The following is an 8,843-nucleotide window of genomic DNA, read 5'->3' on the forward strand; positions in this document are numbered from 1 at the left end:
AGAAGGGATGGGAGAGTCTGTCCTTCTTTCACGGTGATCTGGACAGTGGGGCAGTGGTACGGCCGACTTCATGGCTTCAAATTGCCCAGAGATGGGGAACAACATCTTGGGTTCGGTCAATATTAAAAGAATGTCTTACCAGATGTCCCGTCTTCACCTCAGACTCCTTCCAGTATTGGAGTTGGCCCACCACCAAGTCTTGCCAGTCTCCCTCTGTGTTGGAGGCTTGTTTCATCAAGGTGTAGGCAAGGAACCCTAGGCTCTTTGGCTTGAATCCAGGGCAAACCCTAACGGTGGTATGGGGAACCACCAGTCCTGTCTGTCGCCAAAGGAAATCTGGAACTTTGGCCAGAAATGCACTGCCCTCTCTTCCTTTCACCTCTCCAATCACCGTGACTGGGAACTTCTGTCCCTCGAGGAGTGTATAATATTGGCTTTCCTCAGCTGAGCACCCCGTAGGCTCATAGCACAGAGTCACACGAGAGTCAACCGCTGGCAGAAGGGGTTCAAACGCAGTGGAGTCCAGGTTAAGTGCCCACCACTGGGGGTCGGTAACTGGGGAAACTGCCGGTTGTTCACTGGTCCCAGGGTCGTACCCTTGTCTGAGCATAGAATCTCGGCTTCCAAGGTACATAGCAAGTCTCCCCCTGCGAGATTACACCCCAGTCTGGTGGTGGCTGTAAATGAAACATCACACTGGTTCCCCTGGAATTCCACCTGCACGTGAGTACATGCGTTGCGTGCTTTGGTTCCCATTTCTGATCCCCAGATGTAGCCTGCTTGTGTCGTTCTTCCCGCTGAACATATTCACCTTTGATATTACTTCCCTTCGGGGTTCGTCAGGATTCAAAAGCCGGGTCCCAGTAATATGTCAAAGCTCATCGCATTCGATTTTGTTCATAGTCAGGCCAATCCATATTACTTGTTTTAATCATGTTGGCTAACTTAGTTGGTAAGCATTGGAGCAGTAAGGCATTTAACTGGGGGGGACAAATTTCCATCATTAAAGGCTTGGTCTCCTGAGAAAGTGCCATAGCAGCCCACAATTTGCTCCCAATACTCTGGTCCCAATTCTCCAGGCTTAGGTTTGCATTCAAGTACTTTAATGATGTTTACAGATTGCTGGAGAGTCCTTCCAAGACTTGAATAATCTGGTCTGTCTGTTCATTCCCATTATGTCATTCCGTCTGTAACTCCTGATAGGTTTGGTATCTCAATTCGGCCTTCCATTTCCACCCCTCATCAGCTGAGAGAATCATGCAGCAGAGACTGAATAAATCTTGCAGGGTTGCATTAAACATTTGTTTAGTACTGCGGACATACTGAGCAAACTGTGCTGTTTTTTCTTTTCTATGTGGGGCCTGATTCATGATCATTATCATTTCCTGAGGCTTCAAGGGTGAATCACTGAGGGCTGTCCCCCCTCCTGCTCGTGGATTGGGCAGCATTCAGGTGGGCAATGGTCTTTGTGGAGCCATTAACTCTGCGGTTTTATTGGATTCTTCCCTCCCTGTCTCCGAATAATCCTCGGTATTCCCTTTCTGGATCTCAGGGTATAGAGTGCCTCCCCTCCCCTGCCGCCACTGTTTTACCTGAGTGGCCACCGTACCTGAGTACTGGGAGGATTGGGGTACGGGAGCACTGGGTGCACTTAGCCCCTGGTAAACTGGGGGGGAGGGAGGGGTACGGTGGGTGCCCACTCCTCATCACAGTTATTGTCCTCAAACAGGTTCGGTATGCCAGACATGGGTTCGGGATCCCTTGTTTCCTTATCAGTTTGAACTTTAGACTTGCGTTCCTGCCCTTCTCTCCTATCTACAAGATGTGTATCCAGCTACAGCTTGTAACCCTGCACTTTAAAGAACTGGAACTTGAAATGGATGAATTCTGGATCATCCAGAAGATGGAGGGGTTGATAGACATGACATGAAGAAAGGTGAGTTACACCTAAGGTGCAGGACACGGGAAACTGGGTGAGAGTCAGGAAGGGGAATGAGGTTCAATAGCCATGGCAGAGTACTCTTGTGGCCGACCCCCACAACAACAAGTGGGCCTCTTTACAAATTGTTGGGGGGATTATCTAGTTAGGGCAACAGAACAAGAGGGGACTAATATCCTAGTGGTAAGGCTTGCTAGTGCCAGTGTGTGGGGGAGGGGTGATATGGTTAAAATAGGTTGCAGGGAGAATGGGAGCCAGGATGACAGAACAGAGAGTGGAGATGGTGAATTGAATTGAATTGACTTTATCACATACATCCTTCATATACACGAGGAGTAGAAATCTTTACGTTACATCTCCATCTAAATGTGCAATGTGTAATTTATAGTAATTTATAATAGATAGTTTATACACCTGTCAGTCAATATAACATAGAAATGCATTTGTATCAGCATGAATTAATCAGTCTGATGGCCTGGTAGAAGATGATGTCCCAGAGCCTGTTGGTCCTTTGCTGTGGTACCGTTTCCTGGATGGTAGCAGCAGGAACAGTTTGTGGTTGTGGTGAATGGGGTCGCCAATATCCTTTGGGCCCTTATTACACACCTGTCGCTGTAAATGTCCTGAATAGTGGGAGGTTCACATCTACAGGTGCTCTGGGCTGTCCGCACCACTCTCTGCAGGTTCCTGCAATTAAGGGAAGTACAGCTCCCATACCAGGCAATGATGCAGCCAGTCAGGATGCTCTCAATTGTGTCCCTGTAGAAAATTCTTAGGATTTGGGGCCCCATCCCAGACTTCTTCAACCGACTGATATGAAAGAGGTGCTGCTGTGTTCTTTTCACAACACAGCCGGTAAGAACAGACCATGTGAGATCCTCGGTGATGTTTATGCTGAGGAACTGAAAGCTGTTCACCCTTTCAACCCCAGATCCATTGATGTCAGTAGGGGTTAGACTGTCTCCATTCCTCCTGTTGTCCACAATCAGCTCCTTTGTTTTTGTGACAATCAGAGAGAATTTGTTTTCTTGACACCAGTCAGATGTTGTTCAGGACACAGAGAGAGTCAGCAATCAAATGGCTGAGCATGGTGCGATGAATGTGCTGAGCTGTACATATCACATCGTAGGAAAGCCAGATGAGCTGAGGACAGGGAATTATGATATTGTAGCCATTATTAGGACTTGGTTGCACCCAACATTCAGAAAGGTTTAGAGGAACAAATTTGTGAAGAGTTTGCAGACCATGCCATGAAACAAAGCTTAATTCATTAAGCGATTTTAAGTTTCCATATATTGACTGAGACTCCCGTACTGTTAAAGGACTAGATGGGGTAGAGTTTGACAAATGTGCCCTTAATTAGTACGTAGAATTCCTGACATAAAAGAGTGCAATAAGCTGTTAGGAAATGATCCAGGGCTGGTGACAGAAATTAGTGATCATAATTCCATAAGATTCAAAGTAAAAAAAATGAAAAAAGTGAGGTCTGGACCATGGGTTGAGATTCTAAATTGGAGAAAGGTCAATTTTGATGGTACCAGAAAGGATCTGACAAGTGTGGCTTGGGACAGGCTGTTTTCTGGCAAAGGAGTACTTAGTGAGTGGGAGGCCTTAAGAGGTGAAATTTTGAGTGTGTAGAGTTTGTATGTGCCTCCAAAAATAAAAGTTGAAAGGTAACTGGTGCAGGGAACTTTGGTTTTCAAGAGATATTGAGGCCTGGGATATTTTGTTCCTCTAAATGCCTCAGAATTTTGAGTGCTACCAAGACTTATTAATGACTGCAATATCATAATTACACCCCCGAGCTCATGTGACTTTTTTTTTAGTCGTCTGCTGTTGGTTTCTAAAAGCTTCTCAATAGTTTTTGCTCTATATTTTGCCCTCTCTTTGGCCTTTATATTGGCTTTGGCTTCTCATTTCAGCCACAGTTGTCTCCTCCTGCCCATCCAATGCTTTCACTTCTTTGAGATGTATCTATCACTTAGCTCCCGAATTGCTCCCAGAAACTCCAGCCGTTGCTGCTCCATTGTTACTCCTACCTTTTCCCTTCTGAACAAGTTTGGCCAGCTTCTCTGTCACAGAAACATAGAAACATGGTTCAGTATGGAAACAGGCTATCTGGCCCATCTAGTCAATGCTGAAAATACATTTAAGCTGTCTAATGCAACTACCTGCACTGGGACCATTGCCCTCCATACCCCTACCATCCAGGTACCTATCAAACTTCTTTTAAATGGTGAAACCAAGCTTATATTCACCACTTGTGCTGGCATCTCATTCCTCACTCCAACGCCCATTTTAGTAAAGAACTTTTCCACTTGTTCCTGTTAAGTTTCTCCTTCCCTACTTACCCAGGACATCTGGTTGTCGTCCCACCCAACCTCAGTGGAAAAAGCTGCTTGCATTTACCCTATCTATACCCTCATAATTTTGTATACTTCTAACAAATCCTCAAAGCAATGTATAATTTCTTTGTTTATGTTTAGAGCCTTTTTTAGGTGAATAGGATGATGAGGGGCATTGACGTGTGGATAGCCAGAGGTTTTTTTCCCAGGGCTGAAATAATGAACACGAGGGGCATAGTTTTAAGGTGCCTGAAATAGATACCGAGGGAGATCGATGACCTGCGGATCATTCGGGAGAATGCGGATATTATAGATCGTAGCTACAGGGAGGTAGTTACGCCAAAGGAGCAGAGGACAGGAAATTGGGTCACTGTCAGGCGAGGGAAGGGGAAAGGGCAGGCAGAGCAGGGTTCTCCTGTGGCCATTCCCCTCAACAACAAGTATACCGCATTGGATACTGTTGGGGGGGATGACTTACCTGGGACTAGCTGCAGTAGCTGGATCTCTGGCACTGAGTCTGGCTCTGCAGTGCAGAAGGGAGGGGGGAAAAGAGGAGAGCAGTAGTGATAGGGGACTCGATAGTTAGAGGTGCAGATAGGAGGTTCTGTGGTCGTGACAGAGAATCCAGGATGGTTTGTTGCCTCCCGGGTGCCAGGGTCAAGGATGTCTCTGATCGATTGCATGACATTCTGAAGTGGGAGGGTGACCAGCCAGATGTTGTGATGCACATCGGTACCAATGACATAGCAAGAAAGAGTGAGGAGGTCCTGGAGAGTGAGTATAGAGAGCTTGGTAGGAAGTTGAAAAGCAGGACATCAAGGGTGGTAATCTTAGGATTGCTACCTGTGCCAGGTGCCAGTGAGGGTAGGAATATGATGCTCTGGAGGAGGAACAAGTGGCTGAGAAACTGGTGTAGGGGGCAGGGTTTCAGATTTCAGGATCATTGGGACCTCTTCTGGGGCAGGTGGGACCTGTACAAGAGAGACGGGTTACACTTGAACTACAGGGGGACCAATATCGTTTCAGGGAGGTTTGTTAGTGCTATTGGGGAGGCTTTAAACTAGATTTGCAGGGGGATGGGAACCAGAGTGCCCGAGCTGACAGTGTGGCTGGGGTGAAAATAAATGATGTTGAAAGTTTAAGCAAATCAACTGATAGAAAGGTTGTGAGTGGTGGTAAAAATCATCTGAGGTGTATATATTTCAATGCTAGGAGTATTGCGGGGAAGGCAGATGAGTTGAGGACGTGGATTGACACATGGAATTACGATGTTATAGCAATTAGTGAAACTTGGCTACAGGAGGGGCAGGACTGGCAGCTTAATATTCCAGGGTTCCAATGTTTCAGATGTGATCGAGGCAGAGGAATGAAAGGTGGGGGAGTAGCATTGCTTGTTAGGGAAATTATTACAGCAGTGCTCAGGCAGGACAGATTAGAAGACTTGTCTACTGAGTCCTTATGGGTGGAGCTGAGAAACAGGAAAGGTATGGCCACATTAGTGGGATTGTATTACAGACCACCCAATAGTCAACGAGACTTGGAAGAGCAAATCTGCAGAGAGATAGCAGGCAACTGCAGAAAACATAAAGTTGTGTTGGTAGGGGATTTTAATTTTCCATACATTGATTGGGACTCCCATACTGTTAGGGGTCTAGATGGTTTGGAGTTTGTAAAATATGTTCAGGAAAGTTTTCTAAATCAATATATAGAGGGACCAACTAGAGGGGATGCAATATTGGATCTCCTGTTAGGAAATGAGTTAGGAGAAGTGATGGAAGTCTGTGTAGGGGAGCACTTTGGTTCCAGTGATCATAACACCATTAGTTTCAATTTGATCATGGGCAAGGATAGATCTGGTCCTAGGGTTGAGGTTCTGAACTGGAAGAAGGCCAAATTTGAAGAAATGAGAAAGGATCTTAAAAAGCATGGATTGGGACAGGTTGTTCTCTGGCAAAGATGTGATTGGTAGGTAGGAAGCCTTCAAAGGGGAAATTTTAAGAGTGCAGAGTTTGTATGTTCCTGTCAGGATTAAGGGCAAAGTGAATAGGAATAAGGAACCTTGGTTCTCAAGGGATATTGCAACTCTGATAAAGAAGAAGAGGGAGTTGTTTGACATGTATAGGAAACAGGGAGTAAATAAGGTGCTTGAGGAGCATAAGTGCAAGAAAATACTTAAGAAAGAAACCAGGAGGGCTAAAAGAAGACATGAGGTTGCCTTGGCAGTGAAAGTGAAGGATAATCCAAAGAGCTTTTGCAGGTATATTAAGAGTAAAAGGATTGTTAGGGATAAAATTGGTCCTCTTGAAGATCAGAGTGGTCGGCTATGTGCGGAACCAAAGGAAATGGGGGAGATCTTAAATAGCTTTTTTTTTTACTAAGGAAACGGGCATGAAGTCTCTGGAACTAAGGGAAACAAGGAGTGACATCATGGAAACTATACAGATTGAAAAGGAGGAGGTGCTTGCTGTCTTAAGGAAAATTAAAATGGATAAATCCCCGGGACCTGACAGGGTGTTCCCTCGGACCCTGAAGGAGACTAGTGTTGAAATTGCAAGGGCCCTGGCAGAAATATTTAAAATGTCGCTGTCTACAGGTGAGGTGCCGGAGGATTGGGGAGTCGCTCATATTGTTCCGTTGTTTTAAAAAGGATCAAAAAGTAATCCGCGAAATTATAGGCGGGTAAGTTTAACGTCGGTAGTAGGTAAGTTATTGGAGGAAGTACTAAGAGACAGAATCTACAAGCATTTGGATAGACAGGGACTTATTAGGGAGAGTCAACATGGCTTTGTGCTTGGTAGTCATGTTTGACCAATCTATTGGAGTTTTTCGAGGAGATTACCAGGAAAGTGGATGAAGGGAAGGCAGTGGATATTGTCTGCATGGACCTCAGTAAGGCCTTTGTCAAGGTCCCGCATGGGAGATTAGTTAGGAAAATGCAGTCGCTAGGTATACATGAAGAGCTGGTAAATTAGATTAGACATTGGCCCAACGGAAGAAGCCTCAGAGTGGTAGTAGAGAATTGCTTCTCCGAGTGGAGGCCTGTGACTAGTGGTGTGCCACAGGGATCAGTGCTGGGTCCATTGTTATTTGTCATCTATATCAATGATCTCGATGGTAATGTGGTAAATTGGATCAGCAAATTTTCCGATGATACAAAGATTGGAGGTGTAGTAGACAGTGAGGAAGGTTTTTCAGAACGTGCAGAAGGACTTGGACCAGCTTGAAAAATGGGCTGAAAAATGGCAGATGGAGTTTAAAACAGACAAGTGTGAGGTATTGCACGTTGGAAGGACAAACGAAGGTAGAATATACAGGCACTGAGGAGTGCAGTAGAACAGAGGGATCGGGGAATACAGATACAAAATTCCCTAAAAGTGGTGTCACAGGTAGATAGGGTCATAACGAGAGCTTTTGGTACATTGGCCTTTATTAATCAAAGTATTGAGTATAAGAGCTGAAATGTTATGATGAGGTTGTATAAGACATTGGTGAGGCCGAATCTGGAGTATCGTGTTCAGTTTTGGTCACCAAATTACAGGAAGGATATAAATAAGGTTGAAATAGTGCAGAGAAGGTTTACAAGGATTTTGCCGGGACTTGAGAAACTCAGTTACAGAGAAAGATTGAATAGGTTAGGACTTTATTCCCTGGAGCGTAGAAGAATGAGGGGAGATTTGATAGAAGTATATAAAATTATGATGGGAAAAGATAGCGTGAATGCAAGCAGGCTTTTTCCACTGAGGCAGGGGGAAAAAAAAAGGAGGACATGGGTTAAGGGTGAGGGGGGGGGAAGTTTAAAGGGAACATTGGAGGGGCGTCTTCACACAGAGAGTGGTGGGAGTATGGAATGAGCTGCCAGACGAGGTGGTAAATGCGGGTTCTTTCTTAACATTTAAGAATAAATTGGACAGATACATGGATGTGAGGTGTATGGAAGGATATGGTCCGTGTGCAGGTCAGTGGGACTAGGCAGAAAATGGTTCGGCACAGCCAATAAGGGCCAAAAGGCCTGACCCTGTGCTGTAGTTTTTCTATGGTTTTCTATGGTTCGAAAAGAAGGAAGGTTGTGCAGTGTCTATTCTCCAGAGGAAAAGGTCAGTTCCTTGAACCCGTTTTATTTCTGTCGTCGTGAATCCTATGGACAAGGCAGGTTCCTACTGCGATCAGCAGTAACGTCAGGTCTTCGAGGAGATCTTTACTTCAGGAAAGTCTCTCCTAATTGACTGTGTAAACTCTTGGACTTTCGAATTTACAATTTTAAGACCGTGTTCGCATTTACCACTTTAAGAAGTATTCCAGAGTTTGATGGTTGGCTAAATTGCCGTATAGCTGCTGACTTCCGTTTAAGTTAGTCGTTTGTTTATTTTTCACTATCGCTGAGCAGTGTTTAATAAATGTTATATGTTTGTTTGTATAATACTGACTAAAATTCTATATTCCTTGCTGCCTAACACCATAGCACTTCACATACTTGTAGAATTGCTTGGCGTTTTCCTTAATCCTGCCCACCAAGTTCAGTATTCTCCAGTCAGACGGACATTTGTGAGGAGAGCGTTAAA

The 8,843-nt window shown here is 44.9% G+C and overlaps 1 long non-coding RNA gene across 1 annotated transcript; it reads left to right on the forward strand.

The window, feature by feature from the left end:
• LOC140207042 (uncharacterized) lies at positions 1-8,026 on the forward strand. The gene is made up of 3 exons (XR_011888468.1): positions 1-1,452; positions 1,730-1,936; positions 6,664-8,026. It is a non-coding gene; the product is annotated as an uncharacterized lncRNA (long non-coding RNA).
• The last annotated feature ends 817 nt before the right edge of the window (positions 8,027-8,843 follow it).

Source organism: Mobula birostris, chromosome 13, assembly GCF_030028105.1.
Source record: "Mobula birostris isolate sMobBir1 chromosome 13, sMobBir1.hap1, whole genome shotgun sequence".
NCBI lineage: Eukaryota > Metazoa > Chordata > Chondrichthyes > Myliobatiformes > Myliobatidae > Mobula > Mobula birostris.